At 36.8% G+C, this 10,775-nt stretch overlaps 1 pseudogene; it reads right to left on the bottom strand.

Moving 5' to 3' along the window:
* Window positions 1-2,768: 2,768 nt before the first annotated feature.
* On the bottom strand, window positions 2,769-3,565 carry LOC101576367 (annotated as a pseudogene).
* Window positions 3,566-10,775: the final 7,210 nt, after the last annotated feature.

Below are 10,775 nucleotides of genomic sequence, written 5' to 3' on the forward strand. Positions count from 1 at the left end.
CTGAGGCTGACAGCTTTGTGGAAGCAGCCACTTAAAGGCCTGAGCTAGGGCCAGGCCCCCTCTTTCCCTTTCATGTATCTTGGATCTTATTTAATTTTTAAATTTCTTACACTAGGGGGATGATATGATGTTTACAAATGCAAGTATAATTTATTTCTTACAAGTATTGTCGCTAGTAGCATCCATTTACCTACAAAAGATTGGAGTTTGTCTTTTTTTAATAGGGAAATAGCACCCCATTTTATAAAAATATGTTGTTTCTTTATCCATTCATCAGTTGTTGGGCATTAGGGTTGTTTCCAGGATTTAGCTATTCCTACAAATGTGTGAATTACCAAAGCTGAACCAAGAAGATATAAAAATTCTGACCCAATATCAGTTAATGAAAAAAAAAAAAAAAAAGACTTGCTAACAAGGAAAGGTCCAGGTCTGATGGATTCACAGCTGAATTCTACAAGAAATTTAAAGACTATTTAATGCCAGTACTCCTCAACGTGTTTAATGAAATTGGAGAGGAACCAATTCTCCCTGCCTCATTCCTAGCAGCAAGTATTACCGTGCAGCAAAAACCAGAGAAAGGCTCAATCAAAAAAGAGAACTATAGGCCACTCTGCCTCATGAACATAGAGGGAGAATTTTTGCATGAAATGCTAGCAAACAAGAGTGTAGCAAATCATCATGATTATACACCATGACCAAGTGGGATTCAACCCAGAAATGCAGGGATGGTTCAACATATGCAAATCAATACACATGATACATCATATCAACAGAGATAAAGACAAAATTCACATGATCATCTCAATAGTTGTAGAAAAAAACTTTTGATAAAGTCTAAAATTTATTCATGATTAAGAAAACCTACAGAGAATCACAATAGATGGTCTTCTCCACAATCTGATAAAAGCCATAGTCATGGTTCGGGGTTTTTCTTACAGTTAATAATATACTACAGGACACATTTTATAATATTTTATAATTAATCACTCAAAGAATTATATGCATCAAGTGCAAGAAACCTATCCACACACTAAACTCTAAAGAATCCAGCTGAGGGCCTAGAGTATCTAACAAGGCTTCTCATAAGTCCAACTGGAGGCCTAGAGCCTACAACAATGTCTCATGTAGGCTGGCTTCATGGATCTGTGCTGAAAAGGTCAAAAGCTCAATGGTGAAAACTAGAAAGTCTATGTCAGCAGGAAGAAGGATCTGTGCTAGGAGGCTGAGGTGTCTGAACTGGAGCTTGGAAGCAATGCTCAAGGTAAGCACCAGAGCTCCCCCAAAAGTACCACAGCCATCCTCAGCAACAAAGAGGTCTTGAGCTCCTCCAGAGATGAGGAAAACTGAATTCCCATTAGGAAAGCCAATGGGACAAGCTTCTTCACGAGGCTGAGCAGTACACCATCTTCCCCTCTGAAGCCAGGAAGCAATGCTCAAGATGAGGACCAGAGCTCCTCCAAAGTTCATCAGGAAAACCAGCATGACAAAGTCTTGCAAAAGCATATCTCAAGAGAACTAATAGCATTCAACAGTTCCAACAGCTTCTCCAAATAGCAATCCTAGCAGTGTTTCAGTAGCTTCTCCTGTTCTGCTTTTATGCACCTGGGAACAATCCTCAGGTGCTCCCACACTCAGCACTACACTAGTTTAATTTAGCTGGATATAATATTTTGGCCATCACTTATAAATCCAACACAGCCATCTATGACAAACCAATAGACAACATCATATTAAATGGACAAAAACTGAAAACTTTTCCTCTAAAATCAAGAATAGGGTCAGCCAAGAAGCTCAGCGGATTAAAGCATCTACTTAGGCAGTTGCAGTGGCTGGGAGTTTGATCCTTAGGCCTGCTGTGCCAGCCCTGCCCCCAGAGCACACTGAGGCTGCATTGAGACTGGGCATGGTGGTGCATACCTGCAATCCCAGCACTTGGGAGTCGGTAAACAAGAGGATCACTACGAGTCCGATCTATGCAGTGAGACCCTATACACCTTATACACCCTGTCCTAAAGCCAAATAAATAAATAAATAAATAAATAAATAAATAAAATCAAGAATAAGACAAGGTTGTCCACTATCACCTCTCCTATTAAGTATACTTCTGGAACATTAGATAAAGCAATTAGACAAGACAGAGTAATAAAAAGAATAAGAATGGAAAAGGGAAAAAGTTAGATTATTATTATTTGCAACTGATATGATAGTCTACATAGAAGGCCTCAAAAACTCCACCAAAAGTCTCTGAGAAGTAATAAGAAAATTCAGTAGCATAGCTGGATACAAAGTCAACAGTCAAAAATTAATAGCATTCCTGTGCAACAATGGCACTTGCCTTGAGAGCCCAGTAATTAAGAAGCACATAGACAATGTTTATTATGAAAGGTGCATGCAAAATATTGCATTTGGTATGATGTTGATTTTTTTTCCAGAACTGGGGATTGAATTCTAGCCCTTGCACTTGCCAGGCAAGTGCTTATTCTACTGAGCTATTTCCTCATCCCCTAAAATATTGCATCTGGAATATAAATGTCTATCCTGTCACTGTTTAGTGAGTCCAGTCATGCTTTGTTCAAGATTTACTCAGTGTGAGAGTTACCAATTACATTTGTGAAAACTGGACCTGCAGTGTTAAGTGAGTCAGTAATAGTGCCTGCCTGCATGAATTTTACAGTCCAGTTTTATTAAAAAGAAGTGCACTAATGAATCACAAATTCTGGGGCTAAGGTACCATGGTTTGTTTATTATTTATTTATTTAAATATTCTCTTAGAAGAGTTTATTATGAACCAGTTTCATAGGCCACAAGGAAATAAAAGGACTATGTAAAGCCTCACAGGAAACAGGCAGGGAGCAGAGGAGGGTCAAGATGAGTCTAGGGCCTTGGTGGGTAATTACATGGGGAGGGGACCCTCGCATACCTGAGGAAGGGGAGTGCACCCCTGGGGTGGGCATGCCCATAAGGGTCCTTTGTCTGGGAGGGATCCCCATTGAGGGACCCATGGTTGTCTAGTGCTGGAAGAGGGTCCATCATTCCTGGAGGGGGTGCCCCTTGGCCCATAGGTGGAGGAGGACCCACATAGCCAGGTAGGTACTGACTTGGATCCCTGCAATACAGTTGCAACAGTACCTCTTCCTTGTGGGGTCATCACATTTTGGGATGGCCCACCAACCCCACGGATGGCCCAGCAAGTCCTGCAGGAGCCTATGGCACGGGAACACCAACTGGGATTCCTCTACCCACAGTCCTACTGATTCCTGGGCCCCCAGAAACTCCAGGAAGTGGCACTCAGGAAATGCCAGTATCTTTGGGAGGAGGTCCTGCCACTGTCACAGAGACCAGGTTCTCCCCTTACAACAGCACCAGACAGAGGACTCGTTTCTCTTCCCTTCTGTTTGCTTAGAGTTCTTTGGATTGATCTTGAATTCATCACAGTCACAGAGGATCAAGTTAATATGCTTGTCAAAGCCTTAAAGCTGCCAGTGAAGAGCCAGCTGTCTTGCAGGATGCGCCTCAGCCTGTAGTCAGTGTGCCGCAGCATCTTGCTGCTCTTGCTCACCGTCATGGTGGCGGTTCTAATGGTTTGGATATGCGCCAGATTCTCCTCCTGAGAGGCCAGCACAGAGCCAGGAGCCCATTTTCCACCACTCAGGTACCACGGTTTAAACACTGACCGGTCTACTGTTTGTCTAGTCATGATAAGATAACTTCTTTCTAGCATCTTCCTTGAGGAATAACAATCCTATCTCATTCAGTTGTTGTGAGAGTAAATGAATTAATGGGTATATCTAATATATAATTTCCAACACTTAGAACATGTAGGTTATTTGCCTTTAATTTACCTCTATTATAATGCAGTAATGCTACAAATATCACCTAAATCATAATATGCTATGTATTTTTTTCTTACTGTGTTGGGGATTGAAATCAGAGCATTTGAACTGAACTACAACTCATCCTTTTCTTTCTTTCTTTCTTTCTTTCTTTCTTTCTTTCTTTCTTTCTTTCTTTTTTTCTTTTAATTTCAGGAAGGTTCTCACTAAGTTGCTAGCTTGCTTTGGTTGTACTTACCCTGTGATCCTTCTGCCTGAGCCTCTTAGAATGCTGGAATTATACACATATATATCCGTAATCAGCTATAACATCTGATTTTACTCAAGGTAGATATCCAGTATATTTCAAAAATCATAAAAGCCTTAAGAGATCTAAAATATCTGTGAACATATGTAAACATTTATTATTTATTCTAAAGGTAAAGCATAAAAGTGTAATCCCGCTATAACTCCAAGGTCATGTTATATAAGATAGAAGGTATAAAAACAATAACTGACAGCAGTCAAAAGAGTAAAAAAAATAATTTCCGAGTCAGGGGGAAATCACCACTTTGAAATTATCATGATTTGTTACAACTATCACTTATTCAGGCTTTACTAATGTGTAAATTATTACATGCCTTAGATTTCATTGCAGTAAACCCTTGCAGAAACCCATTTATCCCGTTAATAAGAGCCTATAGATCAGTTAACTTAAGAAACATTTTCCAGAATATCTGGACAATGGTCTGAGAATAATCCCTGGCTTGCTGAGGCTAAACTTCACATTACTGTATTTCACTATTATTCATGTAATATTTTGTACATAGTCCCAAGTCATTAAATGTTCTTAACAAATGTGTTTTCTGATATCTATAAAGTGTTGTAGCTATACCTATATCAAATTACATTTTCTACCTTATTGAATATTTATTTCATTTCTAGTCCCTTATAGTCCCCTATCTGCAATAAAATCTTCATGTATACATTTTAGTATGCATGGTTTATGAGTTTCTAAATGTGAATTATATGAAGTGGAGTCACCAAATCAAAAGATTTGCACATTTTAAAACCCCTATTGTAGTCAGAGTTTACAAGGAAAACAATATAAAATGTGTAGTTTATAGTCATATTTTGTAATAGTCAACCACAGAGACACATACAAAGAGAGTGCAGGAAATATGTCCACAACCAATGACCTAAGAATTCAGATGAAGGCCTGGACTCACAGCAATATCTTTCATAAGATCAGCTGAAAACCTGGACAATGTCTCATGTAAGTGTATGTTACAAAACTGCACTGGGAAGGCCCAAAGTTCATTGGTGGAAGCTAGAAAGTCCATGCCAGTGGGTTGAAGGATTAGTGCCAGTAGGCTGAAAAATTGGCATTGGAGCCAGGAAGAAATGCTCAAAGTAAACATCAGAGTTCCTCAAAAGTGAATTGTAGCCATTCTCAGCTGCAAGGTCCTGAGCTCCTTCAATGATGAGAACGTCCAAGTTCATAAAAAGAAAGCCAGCATGACAAGTTCCTCTATGTGAGCTAGTAGCACCAAGATAACCAACAGCTCCCAAATAGCTTCTCCAGCACTGCCTATTATGCTGCTGGCCATCATCTCAGGTGGAGACCCCATACCCAGAACCACAATGATTCAGTTCAGCTGGTTGTTACAAGTTGACCATTAGTTATCAATCTACCACAACTCTTTATTGCAAACTGCCAAATCATCCACCAGAAATATAGCAATTATCTCTCCCTTCAATATTATTTCTGGGAAATTGAAGAGCAGACAGAGAAGTTCCATTGAAAGGCAGGGACTTGTGATCAAAGATTCAATTGCTGTGGTCAGAAGCCAGTTTCAGTTGAGTTAAATGGGACTGGAAGCTCCCATGGCACTGTACTCCAAATGCTGAAGTGAGATACAAAACAGGATCAGAGGAGTTATTAGGGTTTGAGTACTCAGATTTTCTGGCACAGAAGCTACTGGGGAAGCACATATGAAATGTCTCATTGTAATATCAAATCTGTGTTCCAATCAGGTATCCCACTGGCTTAAGTTTCTTGAGGTATTCATTAATGTCATCTTATGTTGTATTAGGCTAGAAGATCTATCTAAGGATAATCAGAGTTAGAAAAAGAAAACAAAACAAAATAGCACAGATTTATTCACTAACATTCTGATAGAAATTATGAATGGCAATTTTCAAAATGTAAGGAAAGATTTTAAATACAAGTAAGTGATGCATATAAAACACCAATTATGATAAAAGAGAAATTCACTAAGGCATATCATCACCAAATTCGTAGATATCTGGTAAAAAAAAAAAAAAAACAACAAAACCCCACAAAATTTTAGAGACAGAGAAAAACAAACATGTTAAAGATAAACCAATCAGAATCACTTTCAATAAGTATTTCAAGCCTTAAAGCAAATAACTTCCAGCTCAAATTAACTTATGCAGCAAAGCTATTCTTCAATATAGCTGAAAAAATAAACAATTTTCGTGAAAAAGATGAAATTATAAGATGTATGAGTGTGAAACCAGTTCTAGAGAAAATGTGCAAGAATACTCTCAAAAGAACAGATTGGACACCTAAAAGCACAGGAGAAGCTAGTGAGGTCAATGGATAAACAAACAAACAAACAAAGAACAAAACACCAAAATAACATGAAAAGTAAAACAAAAAATATACCAACAGAAAAAGAAGCCAATGATAGTAAGTAATCCACATATCTCAGTAATATCATTGTTAATGGTCTCAACTCAAAAGAAAGACTGGAAGATTGGATAAAAAACAAAATCTGACAATTTGTTGCATTCAAGAACCTCATCTAATCCCAAACTATATTCGTACACTAAAAATTAAAAGATTGCAAATGATATTCCTTCCACTAGGCCTCCAAAAAAGGGATGGATAGCAGTTTTAATATCAGGTGTGGCAAACTTCAAATTAAAACAGTTTGGGAGATTCAAGAAAGTCACAACATGCTAGTTAAAGGAACAATCATACAGGAAGAGAAAACACTGATACACATACATATGCACAGACCTTCATAAAACGAAAATTGCTGAAATTAAGACATCAAATAATCATTTACTTAATAAGGTAGCTTGGGGATTTTATTACTGCACTTTTGCAAAGGGACAGATCCACTAAACAAAAACTGATAAAGAAAATACAGAGCTAGACACTGGAACATATGAACTTCATAGACATATACAGAGAGTTACATCCCTTTGCAGGGAGAATACATTCTTTTCAGCAGCACATGATACTTTCTCAAAAGATACATTCTAGTCCACAATGCCTATTTAATTAAGTATAAGATAATTGAAATAATCCATGCATACTATGAGACCACTATGCAAAGAAAACAGAAATCAATGACAGATGAAATTTCCAAAAAGGTATTTAAAAAACTCCTGAAAAATTAACAATACATTTCTTAAACAACAGTGAGTCACAGAAGAAATCAAAGAATAAATTAAACATTATTCATTATTCATTTTATGTATTTAGTACAGAATCTCACTAGGTAGCTCGGACTTGTAGTGATCCTCCTGTTTTCATCCTCCCCAGTGTTGGGATTTCAGGCCTGCACCACCACACCCAGACTCAGTTGCCCTCTCAGTGTGCCCCAGGGGCAGGGCTGGCATGACATGTAGGACCTGGGATCAAACCATAGTCCCTGTGCTTGCCAAATCAGGCACAGTCCACTGAGCCATCCTTCCAGCCCTTAAAACACTTCTGAAAGTTAGTGATAATGACTGTATAACTCAGCAACATCTCTGGGACACAATGAAAGCTGAGAAACTTTCTTTCTTTTTTCTTTTTTGTTTTTTGGTGGAACCTGGGATTGAACTCAGGCCCTTGCGCTTGCCAGGGAAGTAAGTGCTTATTCCACTGAGCCATCTCCCCAGCCCCGAGAAATTTTCTTTCTAAAATGAAAGTTCATCACAATTAATACTCATATTAGGAAAACAGAGCAAGTATATAGGGAAGACATCATGAAATATCTTAGGGTGCTTGAAATACAACAACTAACCAGCCCCAAACCAAAATTAAGGAGAGAAATTATGAATAGGAGAGCATAAATCAATAGAATAGTGACTAAAACATTAAAAAGAAGTAATGAATCAAAGATCTGGTTCTTTGAATGAATAAATAAAGTAGATGAACCCTCTGACTGACTACTAAGACAAAGACACAAAAAGTTAACATCAAAGCAATTACAAGTGAAACAAGTGAAATCACAACAAGCTCTATTGATATATAGGAGACAGTAACTACTTCAAAAAATTATGTTCCATCACTCCATCTCCCCCAATAAAGAATGGCTAACATCAAGAACTCAGCCAATAGCAAATGCTGGAGAGGCTATAGAGAAAAAGGAACCCTTCTTCACTGTTAGTAAAACTGCAGACTGGTACAACCGCTGTAGTAATCAGTATGGGGATTCCTTAAAACACTAAGATTGGAGATCCCATTCAAGCCAGCTATTTCCCTTCTGGGAATGTTCCTAGAGGATCTGAAAACCTAATACCAATATATGTGCACCTATGTTTACAGTATCACAATTTGTCATAGCTAAATCCTGGAAACAACCCATATGCCCATTAACTGAAGAATGGATAAAGAAGTTATGGTATTTTTACACAATGGAGTTTTATTCAGATATAGAACAGAATACATTTGAGTCATTTTATTGGTAAATGGATGCAACTATAGAACATACAATTTTTTAAAGAAAGTACAAGTTATGTACTGTAATGTCATGTAACTCGGCAGTGTCCCAAAATTTCTGATCAACGAGATTATGAGGTCAAAGAGGAAAGTGATCGATGATGTAGAGTGTGCCTAAGGAGAGTCACATGGAGAGAAAACATTCTCTCAGGCTTTCACAGAGAGCACATTGGCAAAGCAATGGCCGTGGCTCATCCACATGGCTGACACTGACAAAGGTTCTACAATCTGAGGTACAGGATCTCAGGATAAATCCTGAGGGAATTTCACTGACCTTATCAGACCCAAAAACTACAACTCTTGTTGCATAGGTCCTGCTTTGCCTTGGTCTTAACCATCTAGCAGAAAGGTATAAAAATGAAATATAAGAAGTAAAGTCATGCTGTTATGCTGAGCTATAGAGGACTCAGGTCACCAATTTCTGACACTGCCAGTCAAGCAGAAGACCCATGACTTTCATGGGCTACTGGACTCTCTTAGAATATTTTGCTGAGTTTACACACCTATAATATTCAAATAACGGAACTTAACAAAAAAAGGGTATACACATGTATGTCCATTTTGTATCTGTGTATTCAAAGTAGTTAGGATAGATATATAGTTACATTCTCTTAATGAATAGAGTTATTTGTTCTAATGGTGTTTGTAAATAGGATATCATGTCCGCATCTTGTACAGCAATTAACCACTAGGAAGAATGTATGCAATGTGCTAATTATTGAAACTGTCCTACCAATTTGATTTGAAACTGTCTCATTGCTATTTGTTTATCAATAAAATTGTGGAAAAAAAAGTACAAGTTAGAATAAGAACAGAAAAATTACACGTGATATGTGAAATATATCAGACCTGCTTGTGCAAACATCACATTTTCTCCTTAGTGTGAGAACCTGAAAGAGAAAAATGGAATCTGAAGGGTACAATAGATACTGGAAAAGGAAATACACTTATTCAAAATGAAAGAGTTACTGAGTTGAGGAGAAGGATGACAAGGTGGTTGGGGAGGGAAATTTATCTGTGTATGTAAGAATGATGATTTGGACAACTGTACTGTGTATTTCTGCTGGTCTATGGAAAGGAACAGTTAATTCTTAATTTGTTTTGTGTCCTTTAGTCAATTATTTGTACTTTTTCTTTTCTTAATTTCTTATGCAATTCTTTCTTCTTCTAATTTTACATACATATATCTGGTAATATGAATAACCAATTAGAATACAACACTATGCATTACAACAAATACTGTGAAATTCATATTACTTTGTTATGTGAAATTCTGTATCACTTGTAAATTTTTCGATTTTAATTCTAATGTACTCTCTTTAAAAAATGAAAACAAAAAACCAAAAAAATTGTGTTCTGTGCTTGCCTGGCAGCACAAACGCCTGAGTTCAATCCCTGGTTCGGCACAAAAAAAAAAAAAAAAAAAAAAAAAAAAAAAAATTGTGTTCTAAAAAATTAGCAAAAATCGAGAAAATTGATAAAGTTCTACACTCATACAAACTATAAAACTTTGCACAAGAAGACATCAATATGCTTAACAACTCAACAACAAGCAATGAAATTAATTAAGTATTCTAGAAAATTTAAATCCAAGAAAAACTATGAATTCTAAAAAAAAACTTTAAAGATTTTATGTCACCACAAATTGAAAAAGAAATTGAAAGTAATGGAGTTCTAAATTCATTTATTGAAGGTAGTATCACCCTGATGTCCAAACTAGATAAAGACTTGATTTAAAAAGAGAACTCAAGGCCAATCTCTTTATTTAACATAGACACAAAAATTCTCAAGGAGATATTAGCAAATATAATGGAGCATATTATCAAACATAGGAGACATCACAGTCAAGAAGGTTTCAACCCAGACATGCAAGGTTAGATGGTTAGATGCACAATATCAGTAAATTGAATATATAACATAAACAGGACTGAAGTAAAAGAACATATGATCATAAAAATAGACAAAAGAAGACTTTAGAAAAACTCTAATATGTCTTCATGATAAAGTCCCTGAATGACATAGGTACAGAAGAACCATACTTAAATATGACAAAAGCTGTTTATGACAAACTGATAGCCAGAATTATACTAAGTGTCAAAAACTAAAATCATTACTCCCCAAGTCAGACAGAAGGATGTCTAACATTACCTCTTCTATTCAATACAGTGCTTGGAACATTAACCATAACAAGTAGGTAAGATAAAGTTAAAAAAAAAAAA

Source organism: Octodon degus, unplaced genomic scaffold (genome assembly GCF_000260255.1).
Source record: "Octodon degus isolate 3935 unplaced genomic scaffold, OctDeg1.0 scaffold00059, whole genome shotgun sequence".
Taxonomy (NCBI): domain Eukaryota; kingdom Metazoa; phylum Chordata; class Mammalia; order Rodentia; family Octodontidae; genus Octodon; species Octodon degus.